At 43.2% G+C, this 23,358-nt stretch overlaps 1 long non-coding RNA gene across 1 annotated transcript; it reads left to right on the forward strand.

The window, feature by feature from the left end:
- The first annotated feature begins 1,248 nt into the window (after positions 1–1,248).
- LOC111962221 (uncharacterized) lies at positions 1,249–23,327 on the forward strand. Its single transcript, XR_011479678.1, has 3 exons — positions 1,249–3,679; positions 17,589–17,678; positions 23,258–23,327. It is a non-coding gene; the product is annotated as an uncharacterized lncRNA (long non-coding RNA).
- Positions 23,328–23,358: the final 31 nt, after the last annotated feature.

Below are 23,358 nucleotides of genomic sequence, written 5' to 3' on the forward strand. Positions count from 1 at the left end.
GAGATGTGACGTGAGGCTACACTGCTTTGGATGGGGTTCTAGGGATCTACTGAAGCTCAGACAGGCACATCCAAACCAGTGTATCTCGTTTTTAAAAAGAAGACTGTAAAGACTGCTAATAACGACCTAACTCAGCTGGACCATTTCGTCAGTAAGTAAACACAAAGAGTGTTTTTTTTGTTCCTGCTAGCGGCAGGTCCATTTAATGTAGCCACCTGTGTCTTATCGAACGTTGTTGTGAAGAGAGGAGGAGAGGAGAGTGGAGAGTCCTCGGAGTAAGCGAGCGGAGGAACCGGTTGTCTGTTGCCGTGCTGTTCTAGCGAGGGAGCCAGCAAGGAACGAACGGGTGGTTACGTAAGGAAAGTGCTCCTCAAAGACCCACTCTGCAGATGAGATGAGAGCCCAAAACAGGAACAGCCATGTTGGCTAGTCCCGTCTGAGCTAACCTAACAGCACAATGTCATCCACAAACCAACAGAAAGTTACACACAGTTAAAGAAGCAAAAGAGTAGTTTCCCCCACCTTTTTCTCTGCTAGGCATGCAATCTCCTGCTATACTTTTCATCTGGCATTAAAGACATGAGGCATCAAAATAAATCCAGAACAGGAGACATGCAGAGATTTGACCCTTTTTCCTTTTTCTTTCTTTCTTTTTAGAGCTCCTGATACTTCGGGGCAGAGAGGGGAAAAAAGTTCAAGCGTGTGAGCCCAGCCTTTGCCGTTATTTGGAACCAGAGCCAAAAGAGGCAGGAAGTTGTTTTACAATAGTGTTATAGTAATCTGCCACAAATGGGAAAAGCCAAACGCTGGTCACACAGTGGAGAAGGTGGTGGGACAGAGAGAGGGAGGGAAAGAGGAAGTATGAAAAAGACAGAGATACAAAAAAACGAAAATCAAAATAATAATCGGTATGTACTAAGATGGTGGAGGACTGGTCTGCCATGCTGTTTTGTAGTGTGTGTGTGTGTGTGTGTGTGTGTATGCGCGCGCAAACAGCAGGGTGTAGGGAGGGTGGAGCGCGCCACAATGCAGGATTCTAGATGATTCCAGGGTAAGGGATAGTTTAGAAGCAAATATACTCAACAATCTTTTCCTATTTGGACAAGGTATCCTGTGCCTTTTTACCCAGAACCCCTCGTGTTTTCTGTGAATTCTCAATCACGTTGTAATCACAGCAGCTGTTTTTCTTCCAGTAAAGCAGTGAGGTCTCACCCAAAACGCTTATCAGGCTTTTTACTCCTTGCCAAAATAGCTGTAAGGGTCGTGCGATGTTTAGCCCCTCGGAGAAGCAGAGCCAGGGCAGGAAGAGGACAGTCTTACTGTACTGTACTGTAACTCTACTAACCCCGCTCTCTACCCTGCCACGTGCTACACTACAGTATTATACTCAAGTAGCTCCCATTTTTCCATATCTGCTTTTTGTCTTCTCAATGCTGCTTTCACGCTAGCTGCTGTGGCATGCTAAAGAGTTGATACTTTCTGTCTGTGAGCCATGGCTTGCTGTAGAATATGATCCAGACAGACTGTTGCAGCTTGACGAGAGAGAGAYCTACAGTACTGTACTGTACTGTACCAGATAAGGTTAATCATTTAACCTGCTCTCAGAACTGTTGCATATTTCAAATGTCCTTAGGCAGGGCAGTCCACTCTGAGTGTTTGTACGTTCTCTTTTTTTCGTTTCCTTATTTTTTATGCTCTGTTCTGTAGCTGATTGCCGGGGTGCGGAGAGTGCTAGTATGGCGTGAGTGCGTGCACTGCGTCTGCGCACTGCCGGAGGAGTGCATTTCTGTGTCATTCTTCCTCCTCTACCCCCTCCCACCCTCGACTGCTTTCCGCCCTCCCACTCTCCCCCGTCTCTCTCTCTCTCTCTCTTTCCCTCTCTCTATTTCCCTCTTGGTCGCCGTCTCCCACCCTTCTCTCTCCCTCCTCCCTCTCTCAAGTGCATATACAGTTCCTTGCCGTGTTGGATGTGTGATGAAAAAGTGGCTGGCTCTCGTGCTCCGCCGCACCTCCTATTTCATCATCAGTCGAGCTTTTCTCTCCTTCACTCTGCGCTTGCTGCCTCGTCTCTTCTATGGCTCGCTCCCCTGTTCTCAGCTCCAGCCGCACGCAGGGGGGAGACTCGAGCTCTGTGGGGAGAAAAAAAGAACAAAGGTTTGCTGCTATTTCTACAGTCAGGGCCTCCCCACAGCCCGCCCTTCCATAGAGGATTTTTTTTTTTTTTTTTTTTACTACTAGCTGGATTTTAACCCTCTGCCTCCAAATATCTACACAACGGCTCTGCAAAAAGCTGGCAACAAGTAGCTTTTTTGGGGCCTTTACGTAGTTTTGTGCGGCAATTTTTGCATCAGTTTGGATCTTGCTGTTATTTCTTCTTTTTGGGTGTTATTTTTTCATCTGCATTAATTCCCAGAGTTTTATATTTCTCTTTGAAAGAGTTTGGCGGTGTTTATTTTGAATGTGTTATTATTTTTGTCGTCGTTTGGCCGTGTTTGTATCTCGCCACGTGATGAGCCTTCTTCCTCCTGGAGCTGTGTTCGTACGGGCGTCATTCCTACTGGGTAAGCCCTCTCTCTTTTTCACGCTCTTCCTTCTAGTGACTGTCTGTGGATGACAAGCAGGAGAACGTGTCCAGTCTCTGAGCGTGTCGTACGTCTGCGTGTTCAAGACGTGCCCTTCGTGAGCGCCATCGGTTCTCTCGCCTGGAAATACTGCACCTCCCTCTTCTTCCTCACTCTCGCTGTTTCTCTCCCTCTTGCTCCCTCTCTTTCCCTCCCTCGTTCTCTTTCTCTCTGTCTCTCTCTCTCTCTCTCTCTCTCTCTCTCTCTCGCTCTCTGTCTCTCTCTCGCTGGCTCTTTTTCCTAACAGGGGAGTGAGTGCTGTGCTGTGCTGGAGCTCTTTCTGGGACAGGAGCCAATTCCAAACAAAAGACAGGAAAAGGCAATGACAAAAAAATGCAGCGATTGAATTTGGAAAAATGTTGCAGCGAAAACATAAGAAGTGATTGTGCATGTCGTTTCGTGCCACCGATGCATGCTTGTGTTAAGTGTTAAAACTGATTTCAGGGGCTGGGACCGCTTGGGGAACGGAGGTCTGATTACACTTTGTCGGGTAGCGAAGGCATTCGAGTTGGGAAGACGGAGAGAGTGAAGAGAGGAGAGGGGGGGGGTTCCTTTTTTCCAGACTGCTGAATTATTCATGTAGGCAGCCAAGGCTGTGACTGGACTGGTTGTGCTATTTGCATGCATCAGACATGCTGTTTGTCTGTTTGCTAACATTCCTCATTCAAAGACTTGTTAACTAGCAGAGGGTTTTAGCTGGAGCCTTCCAGACAGCCTCATGGCCTCCTTTTGTTGCAGGGCCCGCCAGGCCTGGGCCCAGCCTACGGCGCAGCCAGGCGAGGTAGCACCAGCCCAGGCTTGGGCTCTGGGCTGAGGCTGGGCTGGGCTGGGCTACGAGGGGGACTGCCTGGGGAGTCACCTGTCCTGCGTGCCTCTCTGCCTGCCTGGCTAGCTTGCTGCTCTGCCAGAGCTGCATGGGACACAGAGGCTGATGGATTTCTGTTCTCCTCAACAGAGATGTGGATCCAGCGTGGAAAAAAGAGAGGAAGAGAGAAGCTGCTCAGAATTTCACCCCCGGATTCGGAACGTTTCGGAATTGCCTCTACTGCAGAATATTTGTAAGTAATACCTGTTTCTTTATGTGTGTGTTTAAGTGTGTGTGTGTGTGTGTGTGTNTGTGTGTGTGTGTGTGTGTGTGTGTGTGTGTGTGTGTGTGTGTGTGTGTGTGTGTGTGTGTGTGTGTGTGTGTGTGTGTGTGTGTATTCATTGCGTACATGTGTTGAATTGTGTATAGTATCATCTTTGTTTGTAACACTCATTGTACAAAATAATGGAATTCATACACTTTGGTACATTTTTTATTTTGATGGAAGTGCTGAATCAAAAACCGCAATCGAAATCCATTGCATACAGTCGTGCATTGCACGAAGGTAGTACTTTATGTTGGCTATGAAAGCGTTTTTTTTTTCATGGCAAATTACCATGTATTAGTACTCAAACTCAAAAAGTATAATACTGTGACCTCTACACAACACAGTTATTTAATAATATTGCAAATGTGTTTTTCTTAAAACCAGAGGTATCCGTTAATGGTCCATTGATTACTGCRAAGTTAATCTGATTTCGTGGTAATCGCGGGGTCACGTTTGTAGAGATATTTCATGTGAGTGATGCGGTTTTGGGTTAGGTGACAATGTGTGTGGAATGATACATTGTGGTACCCAATTTGTTCAATAATGTTATCTTTCCCAATGACTCATCTGTCAATTAAGGCTGGGTTGGAATTATGATTTATTTACAGGTGTATTTGTTGTTCGTCAAAGTCTTGATTTATATTGATACGATTTTTTATTTTGCATGGGTTATTTTGAACAACAGGAAAAGGCGCATGTGTGTGTGTGTGTGTGTGTGTGTGTGTGTATGTGTGTGTGCGTAGCTCCTGTTGCTCTATTATACCCCTTATATATACAGCAGCATAGTACAGCATTTTTTTGTACATACCTACATTTTCAATATATGATTGCAATTATAATACAATTAGTAAAAAGTCAAGTCCCTGCAATGCACAGATATTTCCGTCTGATAAATTATACTCTGCTAATTTTTCTTAACAAAAACTCATATCGAAGCAAATAAGTAAATCAGACTTCTAATTTACACACTCACACTCATACAAATATATTCAGTGTGTTATGGTCTTCTCATTATAATATGGCTGCTATGATTTTGTTATGCATTTGGCTGCTACAAAATAAATGAGAATCTAATTATCTAGCTATAATAATAGTTCAGACTAGATATTATGTGTTGCTGGCACAACATTTTATTTGAGCAGATCACACTCAATCACCATCTTTTCCCCAATACCCTTCAATTGTATCACTATAATGCTATTGAATATTTCACTTAATTGTCTCATGGACAATCAGTCTGAGTATACAAGCTTTTCACTCAATTATGTGAAATGCCTATCTGTGAGGTTTTGAGCAATTTGTCACGGTTTTCATGAACATGGGGAATTTGGTTACATTGGATGTTGAACTTGCTCTGTCTGTGTGCTCGTCGATTGATAAACAAATCTCGCAGTGCATTGCCAGTAACAACACATGCCTGCTTAAGACTCTGCATTCTAAAAAGCATAGGCCTAATTATTACCTACTTTACGCTTTTTCAAATGATGGGCGGGGAGGCCTTTACTGAGAGGCTTCGTGTTAGTAGTTTGTATTCAATCCAGTACAAACATGGAAATTCATGGTCACAAAGGTAGGCCTAATTTAGCCATGGATATACTGTATGTGCCCACTTGCTTACCTTCAAAAGTACATGAATTGGACTGGCAGTTGAGTGCGCCACCTCACCCCTCAGGCCTTTTTGGCGGGGGTGGCTGTGTTCCAGGGGTAGTTAGCTCCGTTGCATGTGGAGGGGCAGATGGCAGGGTCATAAGCAATTGCAGTATTTTCTCTCTCTCTCTCTCTCTCTCTCTGTAACATTATACCTGCCCAAGCATAGCTCCTGGACAGCCCTTCACATACTGTGAATTGAAGTCCATTATACTGTACAGTAGGTACACACAGATACAGACAATTATTTGGGTGGACTCAGCATACGAATGTGCCCTTGTACACCACACACACACACACACACACACACAAACGCTCATGCACACACATATACACACACAGATCGTTAAAACGTGTAAAGTCGCAATTCTATGAGTGAAAATGTAAAAATGATTATTTTCTGTCCATTTCTAATAATTAATCATTGAATAAATGGTGTTAAACTACTGTATCGTTCCTTATTTCATTACTGTGTGTGTAAGCTGTGAACTGTGCGTAAGCAGACCACTTATTGTGTTGCAAATAGGAAACTGCAAGGTTTACAATAGACAAGTCTGTGAATTTGAACTTGAGCGTTTGAACTTGAACGTAAATGTGTACTTGAACTTGACCTTGCATTTACTCTGGGTTTCCTTTGTGACTGACATTTCCTGTCGATTGAGGTTGGTCCTATAGATGACATAGCATTTCAACATAATATCTGTATTGGCAGTGAAACCAAGCGCAGATGTAGTTTGTGGTTTTTTTGCGGGTTGTAACAGTCTGGAAAATCAGGTAATAGGATTCTTTCTATATGACAAATTATTTTCAAAGGCCCCAACTTCGATAGTTGGTTTTGATTAATATCACACACGTAATAGGTCTTACTGTGTTATATTTTCTTTGCAAACAGTTCTTTTGTCAAAATTGTATATAAATGGGATTACTGATTGATTATTGATTGCAAGGTGCTTTGAAAGTATAGTGACGGCTAGCCATTTCCTTCTGTTTTGACAGAAGAGTTTCGTCTTACATACTGTCCTGTAAAGTTCAATTTGATGCTGCAACATGTTGTCTACCGTCATTCAAATACATTGGCAATACAAAAGGTATACAGACACGTCCAATGCAGCATAAACGTATGCTGCTCGAATACAAAGTGGTGCTCTCTGTACGACGGTGCTAAATGTAATAACTAATTAACTTATACAGACAATGGCAGTAGACGTGATCCTCATTGGAAATACGACACTTGTCAATGCGTGTGTGTAACTGCATAATTACTGTCAGAGTTAACCAGTTAACTCAAGTTCAGTTTTTGTCATTTTAGTGCACTATTTTCTTTATCCCGATTAATTTTAGTGCACTATTTTCTTTATCACGATTAGTTGCATTGTCTGTAAGCGTTGAAAAGACACTGAACACATACAAAAGACATGATCTATACAGCTAACAACAACAATGTGATGTCAAAACAAGCTGACTTTAAGGTTAAAGAAAGTGTGTTTATCAATTGAACTGATTTTGCTTACGTTACTTTGGACAAAATCAAGATGTCAATATTCTTGTAATGATTTCTGAAGAAATTCTGAATTTGCGATTAATTGCACCAAATCCTGCATTAACTCGTAAAAAAAAAAAAAAAAGTGGTTAACGACCTTAATAATGACACAATGCACACACATATATTTTTTATGAATGACTGTATGAGTGCAATGACCATCACAGACTATTTGATCACGTAAAACGTACAGTATATTTCTTATCCCCTTTTGTAATATATTGTATTGTATAATTCTTGTACATTTGGGGGAATTAATAGGTCAATGCTGTTTCACAGAATTGTGAGATATAAATTAGTGTGTGTTGTGTGTGTGTGTGTGTGTGTGTGTGTGTGTGTGTGTGTGTGTGTGTGTGTGTGTGTGTGTGTGTGTGTTGTGTGTGTGGTGTGTGTGTTGTGTGGTGTGTGTGTGTGTGTGTGTGTGTGTGTGGTGTGTGTGTATATTTGTGTCATTCATTTAATTAGATTTATTTAACCAGGATAGTCCACTCAGTAACACTTGCCACTGTTTTTCCAGGGAGTTTTCTAGGTTCCATAGAGTCAGTGGTGTGTGTGTGTGTGTGTGTGTGGTGGACTGGTGTGTGTTGTGTGTGTGTGTGTGTGTGTGTGTGTGTGTGTGTGGTTGTGTGTGTGTGTGTGATGATGTGTGTGTATTCGTGCCAGGTGTGTACGTGCGTGTGATATTACTTTATTCATGGTTATTATAAATATATTTGATAATTACAGTATGTTAGCAGTTTAGAGGCTTAGTTATACTATATTAGATAATCTCATGAGTTTGGACTGGACTGAAACTAATCAGGACAGAGTTTCTCTTCTGAGTAGATAGAACGAGTGTGATCAGCCCAATTCACATCGTACGGTCAATTCTAGACAAATATAATGTTCATACTTAATAGTCATCACAATTCATCTTGTCTATCATCAAATGTGTATATTTCTCTGTTTAAAAAAGATTTCTAGCAGTAACTCAGGGTTTGGAAGGTAGCCTACTGCATATTGGCTCTCACATTTCAGCTAATAATCGTTCCTTGTTGCCTATAGTCTGTAATTCATACTCAATTTAGTTGTCAGCATAAAACCATTCATTCTCAGTTCATTCAATAGATTTTAGTGGAGGAATGAGATTAGCATCTTGTTTGGCATTGCAAGCGTAGTGCAATGTGTACATTGATACTTAATGTAATGAATAGGCATACTGTACAATTGTGATCCGTATGTCATACGACGAAGGGAAACATKATTCATTTCAGCACATCACTTTTTGATTATTGAGAAATATGTATTATCGGAAAAGTAGGTTTGTCCTGAACCAATTGGATTGATGATCCATGGTTGATGAAAAAAAAGTGAAAATAGATTMAACCCTGTTCTTACAATAGGCCTACATTTTCTCCACAGTAACTAGGTTTCAGCATATGATGTGTATTTTTACCCAAATGGTCTTTTGAGGCTCTGTGTGGTTTGACTCATGTGGCACAATGTTCTATGTACTCTTACCACTACTCATACTGAAAACGAATCACCCACCAGCACAACGTAACCATGAACAACCAGTGCTTTGTTCCTTTTGTTAAATGGAGAAATTGTCATGTAGAATAATTTGATTTKTATTCATTAGAGATGTAGTATTATTGTGATTTGCGTCCAATATTTTTCTGCTCTGATATTAAGCACAGATCTGAGGATGGTGGCAATCACAACCAAAATGTCCACCAGAAATTCAATTTCTCCAGATAGGAAGCTAGAAATGATTTAACTGGTTCAACCAGCTGTTATTCCTATGACATTTAGTGCACAGTGTTTTTTTTATCATGTTTTCCTGCATCTGGTTGATCAGCGGACCGGTAGGCCTAAATACAGTGCAGGCTTGTGTCATTTTCAATCTTGCCTTGAATTATTTCTATGGTATTATTTTATGTAATCCACTGTATCTATTAGATTAGCCCCAAAAAATGACATCACATTCTGAGTTATGTATATGAAACGATGTATTGACCATTACATTTTATTTATTTTAGTCATTTAGCAGACGCTCTTATCTTATTTATCTTAAGATAGCTAGGGGGGYCAACCACATATCACAGTCATAGAAAGCACATTCTCCCTCAAAGTACATTCTTCCTATCAGCAAAGTCAGAGCTAGTAAAATTTTTAAAAGTAAGACATGCTGAGCTGGATAGAGCCCTATTTAGGTTTTGGCTAGCTGTAAGCATTTTAAAACGTTGGCAAAGTCCTTTGCGTCCATGTGACTAGTTGCTCAACTGAATATGAGATGCAGGTTTACAGTATTTTACTTTGCAGGTTTTGTGATGGTACTTAGGCCTAGGTTTTAAGACTGTATTTATCTTAAGAGGAGATAGTCCTATACTGTACACACAAGCCTATATGCCCATCCGCATAGGAATATGGTGAGCTTGTAGTTTCAGCTAGCCAGATTCTATATTGCTGACAGATTGCAGAAGTCAACACTGTTGTTCGTTCATGATCAGCTCCAACAAGCCCCAACTAGCTAAATGGATTCCAATTTTCAACTCTTACTATTATGACAGTTAGTTGGTAGGAGCAACAACCTTGGTACTTAGACCTGCATGTACTGACCTGTAAGTCACAAGGGAAGGACAGTATTTAGCTGTATGTACAGTGCCTTCAGAAGGTAWTCACACCCACTGACTTTTTTCCACATTGTGTTGTGTTACAGCCTGAATTTAAAATATATTAAATTGAGATTTTRTTTGTCACTGGCTTAAACACAATGCCCCATAATGTTAAAGTCGAAATTTTACTAATTAATTACAAATGAAAACCTGGAATTTACTGAGTCAATAAGTATTCAACCCCTTTGTTATGGCAAGCCTAAATAAGTTCAGGAGTAAACATGATCTTAGCAAGTTACATAATTAGTTGCATGGACTGTGTGCAATAATAGGGTTTCAAATTATTTTTGAAAGACTACCTCATCTCTGTACTCCACACATACAATTATCTGTAAGGTAGTCGATGCAGTGAATTTCAAACACAGATTCAACCACAAAGACCAGGAATTGTTTTCCAATGCCTCACAAAGAAGGGCACCTATTGGTAGATGGGTAAAAAAAKAAACAGACATTGAATATCCCTTTGAGCATGGTGAAGTTATTAATTACACTTTGGATGGTGTATCAATACACCCAGTCACTACAAAGATACAGGCGTACTTCCTAAATCAGTTGCCGGAGAGGAAGGAAACCGCTCAGGGATTTCACCATGAGGCCAATGGTGATTTTAAAACAGTTGTAGTTACTCCACAATACTAACCTAATTGACAGAGTGAAAAGAAGGAAGCCTGTACAGAATAAAAATATTCCAAAACATGTATCCTGTTTGAAACAAGGCACTAAAGTAATACTGCTAAAGATTAAGGAAATTAACTTTATGTCCTGAATACAAAGTGTTACGTTTGGGGCAAATCCAATACAACACATCACTGAGAACTACTCTCCATATTTTCAAGCATAGTGGTGGCTGCTTCATGTTATGCGTATGCTTGTAACCATTAAGGATAAAAAGATACAGAATGGAGCTAAGCACAGGCAAAATCCTAGAGGAAAACCTGGTTCAGTCTGCTTTCCACCAGACACTGGGAATTCACCTMTCYGCAGGAAAATAACCTTAAACACAAGGCCAAATCTACACTGGAGTTGCGTACCAAGAAGACGGTGAATGTTCCTGAGTGGCCAAGTTACAGTTTTGACTTAAATCTACTTGAAAATKTATGGCAAGAACTGAAAATGTTTTTTTAGCAATGATCAACATACAATTTGACAGAGCTTGAAGAATTTTGAAAATAATAATTGGTAAATATTGCACAATCCAGGTGTGGAAAACTCATAGAGACTTGCCTAGAAAGACTCATAGTTGTAATCGCTGCCAAAGGTGCTTCTACAAAGTATTCTCAGGTGTGTTTTCATTATTGGGTATTGTGTGTAGATGGGTAAAAAAAACGGTAGGTGGGGGGCAGTACATCCTGTATAAACACAAACTCACTTCCTTGACAACCGCTCTGCACTGCTCAGCAAAGCGCAAGAAGTATGAATGCCCCGGCCTGACTTCTGCTGAGGCCGTATCACCGTAAATGCTGCATGGCCAATGCAGGAGTCTGATTGACCATGCGCCCAGATGCACAATGCACTTCTCTCTCCAGAATGCGCTCATTCCCAATTCGTGCACATTCATTGTTTCATAACTTAATTGTGTGAATTGTTTGCGTTTGATTGTTATTGTATATCAATTCCCCATTACATATATCATCAATAGTACATTTACTGTTAATTCCTATAATTTATTATCTAKAATGTTTGTTATTTTGGTTACGGTCATTTATTTTTATGCATTCAATATTATTATTCCAGTCGTCCTGTTCTCATTGTCGGTGTGGACACATTGTTTGCAGAGTGCACAAGCTATGCTACACTTGTGAGAAACAAGTTTTGGATTATTTGATTTCATTTACGAGTTTTGACAATTGAGTCTTTTGTTTGGAGCGCTCCTGTCAATGTTGAGTAAGGACGCGCACGCATAGAAATATTCCTATAGGCTACCTGGGCTACGAGCAAATGTAGGGATATAAATGTGCCCATTTGGGGATCTAGTAGTACTTCTGATTGGCTTAACGCACCACCACTAATGACCTGTGAAGCTTCTCAAAGTAATGTTTTATTCTCCTCAAACAGCAAGCAAACAAAGTCTGTTTTCACATCCATTGACAATTAGAATAGTTCCTCAATGTAGTTGATAACCACTTCAGAGTGAAAGGGTAACATGTCATGCTCTGAAACGTCATAAAATAGGCTACTTATCAGTGCTTGACTTGAACTGAAATAGGTTCCGGTACTCATTTTGGGTGCTGGTACTGTTTATATTTAGGTGCAGGAGCTCCACAATACTTCTGAGCTAATATTCTATAAGGGGAACAGGAGCTCGAGCAGTAGATCATTTGAGGTGCCGGTACTCAGCTCCGGTGAGCTCCTGCCCAAGTCAACCACTGCTTGTTATCCCAAGCGCAATAGCCTACAGCTGTGAATATCCRGACGCGGGAAACTCTGAGGGCCCAGAATATTTTATACAATGTTGCAAATTCGCTAGCGCAAGCTTCAGGCCGGACCCATTTAGTTAATAGTTGACACAATGTTTCAAGTTCCTTGCAGACTGGCCATGTGTAGCCAATGTGATTCATAGGATATTTATTTTTATCAGGATATTTTCTACCTGCAGGCTGCAATGTTTTTATTTGTTGGCTTTATTTAGGCTATTTTTACATAGTTGGCAATAGCAATATAAGTTCCTTTTTAGGTTTGCATCATTTTCATTGAGATTTGGATAGAATTTTGATTAACCACATGACAAGGATTTTGAGATATGAAGACTTTATTATAAACAATGTTTTGAAATGAAAATTTGCATATGAAAACCATAACTGGCACACAGATCGGTAGAAATAGTAAGATAAATTGGAATTCCACATGAGAAAGGTTGCTGACTCCTACTGTAGCCTATTACTGGCAACTTCAGGAGAGAAATGGCAGAATCTGGGAAAGCCAGCAGGAATGGGAGGASAAAAGTTGGGTCAGGTTAAGTTTTTTTTTCTTTCTTCTGGTTAACTAGATCTCTGGCGCCCTCTTCAGGCATCAAACCGTAAGCTTAAAGCGTCAGACAAACTGGAAATAGTTGATTTTATTAAAACACATAGGGTGTGTATATATATATATATTTTTTTTTTTTTCACCTTTATCTAACCAGATAGGCAAGTTGAGAACAAGTTCTCATTTACAATTGCGACCTGGCCAAGATAAGCAAAGCAGTTCGACAACATACAACACCAGAGTTACACATGGAGTAAAACAAACATAAGTCAATAATACAGTAGAAAAATAAGTCTATATACAATGTGAGCAAATTAGGTGAGATAAGGGAGGTAAAGGAAAAAAAGGCCACGGTGGCGAAGTAAATACAATATAGCAAGTAAAACTGGAATGGTAGATTTGCAGTGGAAGAATGTGCAAAGTAGAAATAGAAATAATGGGGTGTAAAGGAGCAAAATAAATAAATAATACAGTAGGGGAAGAGGTAGTTGTTTGGGCTAAATTATAAATGGGCTATGTACAGGTGCAGTAATTGTGAGCTGCTCTGACAGATAGTGCTTAAAGCTAGTGAGGGAGATAAGTGTTTCCAGTTTAAGAGATTTTTGTAGTTCGTTCCAGTCATTGGCAGCAGAGAACTGGAAGGAGAGGCGGCCAACGGAGGAATTGGCTTTGGGGTGACCAGAGAGATATACCTGCGGAGCGCGTGCTACAGGTGGGTGCTGCTTTGGTGACCAGCGAGCTGAGATAAGGGGGACTTTACCTAGCAGGGTCTTGTAGATGACCTGGAGCCAGTGGGTTTGGCGACGAGTAAGAAGCGAGGGCCAGCCAACGAGAGCGTACAGGTCGCAGTGGTGGTAGTATATGGGGCTTTGGTGACAAATGGATGGCACTGTGATAGACTGCATCCAATTTATTGAGTAGGGTATTGGAGGCTATTTTGTAAATGACATCGCCGAAGTCGAGGATCGGTAGGATGGTCAGTTTTACGACGGTATGTTTGGCAGCATGAGTGAAGGATGCTTTGTTGCGAAATAGGAAGCCAATTCTAGATTTAACTTTGTATTGGAGATGCTTATTGTGAGTCTGGAAGGAGAGTTTACAGTCTAACCAGACACCTAGGTATTTGTAATTGTCCACATATTCTAAGTCAGAACCGTCCAGAGTAGTGATGCTGGACGGGTGGGCAGATGTGGGCAGCGATCGGTTGAAGAGCATGCATTTAGTTTTACTTGTATTTAAGAGCAGTTGGAGGCCACGGAAGGGAAGTTGTAAAGCATTGAAGCTCGTCTGGAGGGTTGTTAACACAGTGTCCAAAGAAGGGCAGAAGTATAACGAATGGTGTCGTCTGCGTAGAGGGTGGATCAGAGACTCACCAGCAGCAAGAGCGACATCATTGATGTATACAGAGAAGAGAGTGGGCCCAAGAATTGAACCCTGTGGCACCCCATAGAGACTGCCAGAGGTCCGGACAACAGGCCCTCCGATTTGACACACTGAACTCTATCAGAGAAGTAGTTGGTGAAACAGGCGGAGGCATCATTTGAGCGAAACAAGGCTATATGGAGAAATACACGTTAAAAACAGAGCGGGACGACTTTCGGTCGACCAAAGATTTCTTTTCAGGGACAGACCTTGAGCTCATGAATGTATGTGTAGATATAAAAACACACTAATGTTCTTTGTTTGTTTGTTTGTTTCAGCAAACCCTTTATATTTTATTTGTCATACAATTCTTGTGTTTCAATTATACTCTCCCATGTAAATTAATTAAATAAACTTGAATTGGCTTGTTTAAGGCTGGCCTCAGTTATAGATTGTGTTGTCCAGCTTTCCAGGCTTACAGCACTGAGGCTGAAGAAGACTAGAGGTGGGTAACAGTGGCCACTACAGGTCCTCTAGTCTCTGTGTAAAGCAGGATTATATTGCAATAACACATGGGGCCAGAGAAGGCAGAAGCAGAAAAACTGTGTAGGTTTTCCCTCAGACCCCCTAGCCATGCTCCTCTCCTTCCTCCTCTCCTCTCCTCTCCTCTCCTCTCTCTCCTCTCTCATCCTCTCCTCTCCTCTCTCTCCTCTCCTCTCCTCTGCCTCTCCTCTCTCTCTCCTCACACATGGAAGGCGGGCATTAGAGCTTCATTATGGGGCTCCGGGGCTGAGCCACCTGAGGATTGGGGGCCATTTTATTCTCTCTGCGTTTATCGGGATGTCATCAGGCACGTCACATGAGATTTATCCATGAAACCACACGAGCTCCGCTGAGACGCTGAGCATAGTAATAATGACATAATATTGGACTGGGGGAGAGTTTGGGGGATGATGTCGATTTTACTCCTCTAACGCTAGAAGTCCCCCATGTAGGCCCTTTTGTCTCAACTTTGACCTGCACTCAGTCAGTTTACCTCAACAGACCAAATGAGCGACTCAAATCACCAGCAAAATAAACTTGCATTCGGGCTGGTTCCAGGTACTAGTTAGTCATGTTTTAGATAGTTTGTAATGGGTAGTGTACCACGTCCAAAGGGCCCCTTAGCACAGTATGCATCGTTTGGATGGATACTTGTTTTATGTACCTGCCAGGCTGAGTGATATTCCAGATAGCATTTGGGCTGAGAGCCTCTACTAGTTTTTCTTCCAGCACTCATATATTCCCTACCTTTTTTGGCCTCAGTCGTCGCCATGGCGATTTTGTCCTAGAAAAATTGCAGACTGCAGAAGTGTAAAGTTAGAGGTAGGCTACTGGAGCAGAGTGTCAGAAGGTTTTTCCAGAAACCTCTCACTTGCTATTTTATCCACTCCAATCCCTCTCCTCGCCACCATTTTCTCAAACTAAAGACTGCCAGTAGGAGGAAATTGTTAAGCTTTTAGTTGTGTGTTAGATTTAGTACTTTTAGTCAGTGAATGTATCTGAAAATGTTATATCTTGATTACATGATTGTAACCATTTCTAGGTCTTGTAATTTGTTGGATGGTGATATTGTTACATTTACGTCATTAATTGTAACAACAACAAAAAATTCAAAGTGAAGGTTATTGTGGAAATGCATGTAGTCATAGAACAAGTGAATACCCTCTCACACTGTCAAGGCAAAGAAAATGAATATGGACCTACAGTATGCTCTTACTTGGAGTTTGGAGAATACAATTAATATAGTTTGTTGCTTGCTGTTAACAGTTGGGCATCTTTGTAAAGCCTTTATAGCTCAAATGGTTGTGTTTTACTATGCCATCCTACAGTGTGTCTTGGTTCACCCACACATCACAGATACTGTATGTCCCCTGCCCTCTGCAGTCTGCACCTTCTTCTTCAAGCCTTTTGACTTGTCAACACAGTACAGTTCCACTGCCTCTGCTCCGTSGTCACAGGAGTTGGGTTACTCACAGCAGGGCCATAAACATGCACTGGCATAGGGCCATCTTGCCCTACTGTAATTACAAACATTAGAAACAATATATAAAAGACCCTGGCTGCCTCTGCAAGGCTACATACTCCAACTGCAATTAATGTCCTTGTACAGAATTATCACCCTTCAGCAGCACGGCTAAGTGGAGGCTGGTAATTGGTGGTACTCTCCTCCAGTCCAATGGGAACAGCCCTTTACTTCTCTCCATGCTACCACCTCTCCTTCTCTCTGTACTTTGTTGAGAGTTGGCTAATGATGATAACTAACTACCCCCGTCCTCCGTCCTTTTCACCTTCCACCACACTCACCATCACATGGGAGATCTGTAGGCACACTCACACTCACACACACACACCACACACACGCACGCACGCACGCGACGCACACTCGCAACGCACACACACACACACACACACACACACACACACACACACACACACACACACACACACACACACACACACACACACAAGGGCCCCCCGTCCATTAAGACAAGTCAACAGTTTTTCCATAACATTCCATAAACTCCCTTTAATATAGGTCAACTTGCGCTACAGAGAGAGATAGCAAATCCTCCTCATTCAAAGTTTAGCTGTTCCACAAGGTCTTAGACCAAGGGCTGAACAATATCTTTTCATGCATCCTTGACTTGACAAAATTCAAATTGCATGTTTTTGTATTCTTGACAAAGTTCTGCATTTTTGCCTGTCACGCACATCCGTGTACTTTTACGGGAAAAGATGTAGCACGATAATACAAAATGTACATACGTTTAAATTCTTCTTTCGCTATGCAAAAAAAAGAGGCCCGTGATTTTGTCAGGTAATTTACCTTCATGGTTAGAACTGTCTCCATTACGGCGGCAAGCCTGGAAACTTGTATACCGTGTGGGTCCGAGTCCCACTTGCAACAAAACAAAATGTAAAAAATTCCTACTGCTAGTCTTTGAGTCAAATAACGAATATGTGATGAAGTAGATGATAATAACAAAGTATYTAAAACATAGTACATTTAAATGTACACGTCTATGTAATATGTAATATTATTAGCAGTGTGTCCAGGTAAAGAAAGAAGCACTTCGTCATTATTGAATCCTCATTTAAACAATGTTGGCTGCCCTTCCCTTCTTAACACACTACCACAATAAGTGTAACTTCTACATTTCAAAGAAAAAATAGATATAATCTGTGATTCCAACCCTTGCAGCCACCTTACACTCTGAGCTATTTCACCAGTCCTTATAAGGCATTTGATGGCAAAATGTTGTTGTGTTGGTGTTGTGGTTGCTAGGATCTTTGTTGGTGCTCATGCCGATGAATGTTTTGGTGTGTGTGTTCAGTGTTCAGCGGAGGGAGCAGAGAGATTGTGGTGTGGTACATCCTGCACTAATGAGTTTCCTTGCCCAAGTCAGACCATGGGGAGAATATGGGGCGAGCTCATTAGTCAGCAGACTACAGAGACGGGAGGCCCTGGAACCAGACTGATCTCGATCTATCTCTCTCTTCTTCCTCACTCTCGCTGTTTCTCTCCCTCTTGCTCCCGCTCTTTCCCTCCCTCGCTCTCTCTCTCTCTCTCTCCCTCCCTCTCTCTCTCTCTCTCTCTCTCTCTCTCTCTCTCTCTCTCTAGGCTGCATGACTGACTCAGACCTTGGCCGATGGCACGGGACTTTTGGCCAATCAGAGAACCCCATGGTCAGACAGACGGACAGCCCTAGCAGTAAGTAACTTATTGTAAGCTATTTTATAATACAATTTGTAATATATCATATCGTATAGATTTGGATTTGTTTAGTATTTATGACTGCCTCATCTTAATTTGAAATAGCAATTAGCAAGTGCAGGTGGCTAAAACACACAAACACACACACCACACCACACCGTACCTAATCTTCAGAATCCATTGGGGCATAAAAAGTTCTGTGTCTAGCCAATCAGCGCTTTCTCTCTCCTGTGCCTGAAACCGTTACAAAATGGTGTCCGCTCTCTGCCTTCAGCTCCCTCCAGCCCCCTGCAGCTCTCCCATCCATTTTGTGTGTCTCTGCCAAAGTAGTCAGGTAGCAGGATGAGAGGAGAGAAAGAGAGAGAGAGAGAGAGAGAGAGAGAGGAGTTGTCCAGAGAGAGAGTAAAAGTGAAGGGATGGGGTAGGCTAGATGGGGCATAGAGAAGAGGGCACTAGTCCAGAGGATATTGGGTGGAGAGAGGTATGTTAATGTACAATGACAGGTAGGAATACAGAATCTGCTCTTTTCTTATTTGGAGGTTTAATTGTTGCCGACTGACTGACTGACTGCATACAAAAACAGCCTTGAAGACAGCGCCGCTGGACCCTTCCCAGCTCCTCTTCTCAAAGAGCTGACCTTGGGCGGACGCCATAAACTGTTATTTTCCATTGGCCCAAAATGTGATGCTGGCAAGGCCTGCAGCTGCACAAACCCCCCCCACCCCAGCCCCCTCCGTGCCCCGCCCTGGCTCGACTCCCCCAGCAAGTCTGTGCCTGGCCTGACCCGTAACACAACCTGCCTGGCCTGCTTACGGTGCAGAAGAGCCGGGGCCGCCCGAGCTCTATCCAATGCCCCTACCGTTTCCCCAGGCCTAACTCCAACCTCAGCCCCAGTTCCAGCCCCATGCCCCATCCTCAGCCAAGCCTCCAGCCCCAGCTCCAACCCTGACCCCAACCTCAGACCCACGCTAAGCCCCAAGCCTCCAATCCTTAGCCAGTWCTGCCCGCGGCTCTGGAATTCTGCACATGCCAGGCATTCGATTAGACAGACATAACAGTGTATAGATCCCATGCTGCCTGGCCATACTACCACGGCTATATGGATAAGGGAGAAGGCTTCAAAGACCCATGGTCTTTAGCTATGCTAAGCTAACTGTGCATCATTCCTTTATTAGCAATGTTAGCAAACTCAGATATTGCCCCCTTTTTAGCAATGTGGGAATCTATAGCCTACAGGCTACCAGTAGACCCACATAGACTCAACAGAAGCCTAAGTTAGGCTGTAGAACACTGTTCAGACAGTCAACACCTCCATAGCTCAGTTCTTTCGTCCTCTCTCTCTCTCTCTCTCTCTCTCTTTAATATCCTTCCTCTAATCTGCCCATGTGCTCCAGTATGGCACAGAACAGCCTACATATTGTATTTGTGGTAATGAATTATAGATGATATTGCATAACCGTTCCCGTTATCACCTTATCTGTGAATCATCTACCCAGAGACATGCAGCATGGATACATTTCCCCATGCTTGCAGTCTAGACCGGACCTTGTGGAAATGATACTGTGAAGTTGCCTGGCCTCTGGTGGGCCTGCGTTTGTTTATGGTTACACACAAAGCAGATGGCCGCGCAACATGGTCGCATATCTCACACTAACACTCGCTGACACTGCCACAAGCACACACACTCACCCACGCACACACTCACACTCTCGCACACTCACACGCCTGAGGAACAATCGAGGTGGACTCGTGAGCTATTTATTTGATCTCTGATCTCTCTTTCRATTCTCCCGTTATCAATGGGTTTTATGATTGTCCCATATGACTCATGAGGATACTTAACCTGAGTAGCTAGCTAGCATTGACAACAGTGGTTTACATGGCAGACCTGATCCTGCCAAGGGCTCAAARGGTAAAGTACAGCAGCTAACTGTAGCTAACTGTATGTAAGTTAACTGTATGTCGGCTATAGWTAACATTAGCTATTTGTAGCTAACAGTACAATAGATAACTGTACAGTAGTAGCTAGCTGTATCATAGCTAAATGTACAGTAGCTAACCATCCTAGCTGCTAACCTGTTCATCAAAGTTACTGTATATACTGTAGCCCCCTGTCCTCCCACTCTCTCAGCCAGTTCAGAGCCAGGGAGAGCGAGGAGAGGAGAGGTATGTGTCCCACCCTCTATTAATAGATCTACGACAGATGGAGCTCTGTGTAGGCAGGGCGCTCCGCGGCAGGCGCTAGTCTCGTCAGATGGCCAGGGGCTGGGGCACCGTCAGATCGAGGGGTGCAGGGGGGACAGCCAGAGTGGAGGGGTGGACGTGTCAGAACTGTTGACTTGTCTTAATGGACGGGGGGCCCTCTGGGTCACCAGGAWGATGCATGGCTCCATCAGTGCTTCTGTTAGCATGGTGGCTAGTGGGTATTAGTGGGACTATGGCCATTACTGAGACGAAGGACAAAGGGGCGATAAGACTTGAGGAGTGAATAGAACAGGAGCCATAAAGCAGGTGGGCAGAAGAGTATTTTGGGTCATATTGCTGATCACACAGTCCCTGTACAATAGTTAGCCTGGAGGCTACAGTTATGGCTGGCCTTTCTGGATTCTTTTTGAGAGAGGACAAAATGCCTTGTTTCTCTGTGCTGTAGAATTGGGAAAATCACATTTCTATCACATTTGTGTTTGTGTGTATGTAGCTATTTATTTGATCTTCTTGATCTCTCTTTCTTTCTCCCGTTATCAATGGGTTTTATGATTGTCCCAAATGACTCATGAGGATACTTAACCTGAGTAGCTAGCTAGCATTGACAACAGTGGTTTACATGGCAGGCCTGATCCTGCCAAGGGCTCAAAGGTAAAGTACAGCAGCTAACTGTAGCTAACTGTATGTAAGTTAACTGTATGTCGGCTATAGTAACATTAGCTATTTGTAGCTAACAGTACAATAGATAACTGTACAGTAGTAGCTAGCTGTATCATAGCTAAATGTACAGTAGCTAACCATCCTAGCTGCTAACCTGTTATCAAAGTTACTGTATATACTGTAGCCCCCTGTCCTCCCACTCTCTCAGCCAGTTCAGAGCCAGGGAGAGCGAGGAGAGGAGAGGTATGTGTCCCACCCTCTATTAATAGATCTACGACAGATGGAGCTCTGTGTAGGCAGGGCGCTCCGCGCAGGCGCTAGTCTCGTCAGATGGCCAGGGGCTGGGGCACCGTCAGATCGAGGGGTGCAGGGGGGACAGCCAGAGTGGAGGGGTGGACGTGTCAGAACTGTTGACTTGTCTTAATGGACGGGGGGGCCCTCTGGGTCACCAGGAAGATGCATGCTCCATCAGTGCTCTGTTAGCATGGTGGCTAGTGGGTAGTAGTGGGACTATGGCCATTACTGAGACGAAGGACAAAGGGGCGATAAGACTTGAGGAGTGAATAGAACAGGAGCCATAAAGCAGGTGGGCAGAAGAGATATTTTGGTCATATTGCTGAATCACACAGTCCCTGTACAATAGTTAGCCTGGAGGCTACAGTTAGGCTGGCCTTTCTGGATTCTTTTTGAGTGGAAAGCCGTTGTCTCTGTGCTGTGCATTTGTGTGTGCGTTGCTGGTTCGGTGTGTCGTGTCGTGTCGTGTTGTCATGTTTTTCTGTCTGTCTGTCGCTTCTGTCTGTTGTTTTTGTTGGTGGTGTGTGTGGTGTGGGCGTCTGGCGCGTCTGGGCGCGTTGTCGTCGTCTGTCTGTCTTCTGTCTGTCTGTCTGTCTGTCTGTCGTGTGTGATGAGAAACAGCTGGTGGGGTAAAGCTCCCTGCTCCCGGTTGATCCCGCTGCATGCCTGTCACTGCCATGACTGAGGCCATTTTTCTTCTCTAAAGATGAGGTTGGTGCTAGGTCAGCTAATGTTGTGTTAATTCTGCTCCATACCATCCATTCCATGTTAACGAGGATTTGCTATGTGCTAGATTATCACAAGATATTTTCTAATCTACAGTCACATCACACGACACCATACAGGCCACATGCACAGCTGACAATCACTCCATAGACAGAACACGACAGCATCATAACAGACACACATGCACAGCTCACACCAGGACACCTCTCAAGGCCATATCAGCACCAGAGGTTATAGGAGGTCAGCTTGTCTGACTTTGACCAGAACCCCCCCCCAGCCCATGTGTAACTGGACCTGGTCTGCCAACCTGCTCCCTGCGCTATGCGTCTCCCCTCTCTAAACCTGGTATGAATAGATGTCCATCCTACTCCTCCGTTAACCCAGGGGGCTAAGAAGCCATGTTTCCCTTTTAAACGCTCTGACGTGTCTGTCTGGATACCTCCTGTCTGCAACCTGGCTACCTCTCTGGGCTACACACAAACACACTGATAGAGACACACACACACATACAGATACTCAAACACACACACACACCGGTCTACAGAAGCTCTGACAGGGGGAATGCAGAGAGGGTGTACGTTTGAGGAGAGGGTGTGTGCGTGTGTGTGGGGTTGTGTGCGTGTGTGTGTGCGTGTGTGTGCATGTGTGCAGGTGTGTAGGGAGGTACTGTGTACAGTATGGAGGGCAGGAAGGTCTGTGAGCCTCTGTCTGTAGACAGCCACTGCTTAGTTAAGTATAACTATGAGAAATCTAAGATGTGTCAAATAAATGATATGCAGCTCAGGCCTCCAGCTATGCATTTGGTTTGCTAACTTACTAAGTGGTTAGATGTCAAGATCAAGCTTCTTGGTTACAGCAGAGACATTCAATCCCCTCCTGGATCAAGATCCCTGTTTCCTTCATAGTTTTGTGCAGGTTTTTTTAATGAAATAGCGCCCCCTGTTTGCACATTAGGTAATACCTTATATGGTACAGAAACAGTATGATGGTATGAAAATCTGAACCCTAGTGCGGACGTGCGTGTGTGTGGGTATGTGTGTGTTTGCGTCTCACTGGATGTTGTCAGCTGGTCCATGTTCAAAGGAATTCCTTTACCAGCATAGTGTCAACTATGGATCATAACTCTACAGCCATCTGCCATATTAGAAGATAATGTCCAATCAGCAAGCTAAGGTCAAGTGTTTTCACCTTGAACCAGACCGCTCCTTTCCAGTAAACATGTATTAAAGTGTGTGTGTCCATGTGTCTGTGTGTCCATGTGTGTGTTTGTACCTAGAAGCCAAGCCTCAGTGATCCACTTACCAGAACAGTAAGCAAAGCTATGTTTAATAATGCAGGCAACAGAATCCTCCTTACTACTGAGCCGACACAATGGGCCTCTCAAGATCTCTTGTACTCTCCTCTCCTGCTCCTAGGGGATAAAGCAGCAGAGGAGCACTATCCAATGTGATTGAATGACATGACAGCAGGCACTGTGAAGTGAATGAGAGAATGTATGTGCGTACTTGGATGCATACTTCTGCATCAACACACCAATTGCATTTCTTTTTATTTCACAGGCAGTTGATTGAGGGAAAAACTAATTTACAACAATTACCTTGTTCTTACATTTGGTTGCAAGAAGCCAAATATCAAGTTTAAGTTTTCCCCTTTCTACAAGTAATAGATTTTTTCCTCTTGGGTCCTTTCAGATGCTGCTACCTGACAAGCTGCTTAGAGCCTGATGGAGAGAGGAGGAGGAGGAAGGTGATAGCCAGTGTTCTTCTTCTCCTTCTCTCTCTCTCTCTCTCTT

Source organism: Salvelinus sp. IW2-2015, linkage group LG4q.1:29 (genome assembly GCF_002910315.2).
Source record: "Salvelinus sp. IW2-2015 linkage group LG4q.1:29, ASM291031v2, whole genome shotgun sequence".
Taxonomy (NCBI): Eukaryota; Metazoa; Chordata; class Actinopteri; order Salmoniformes; family Salmonidae; genus Salvelinus; species Salvelinus sp. IW2-2015.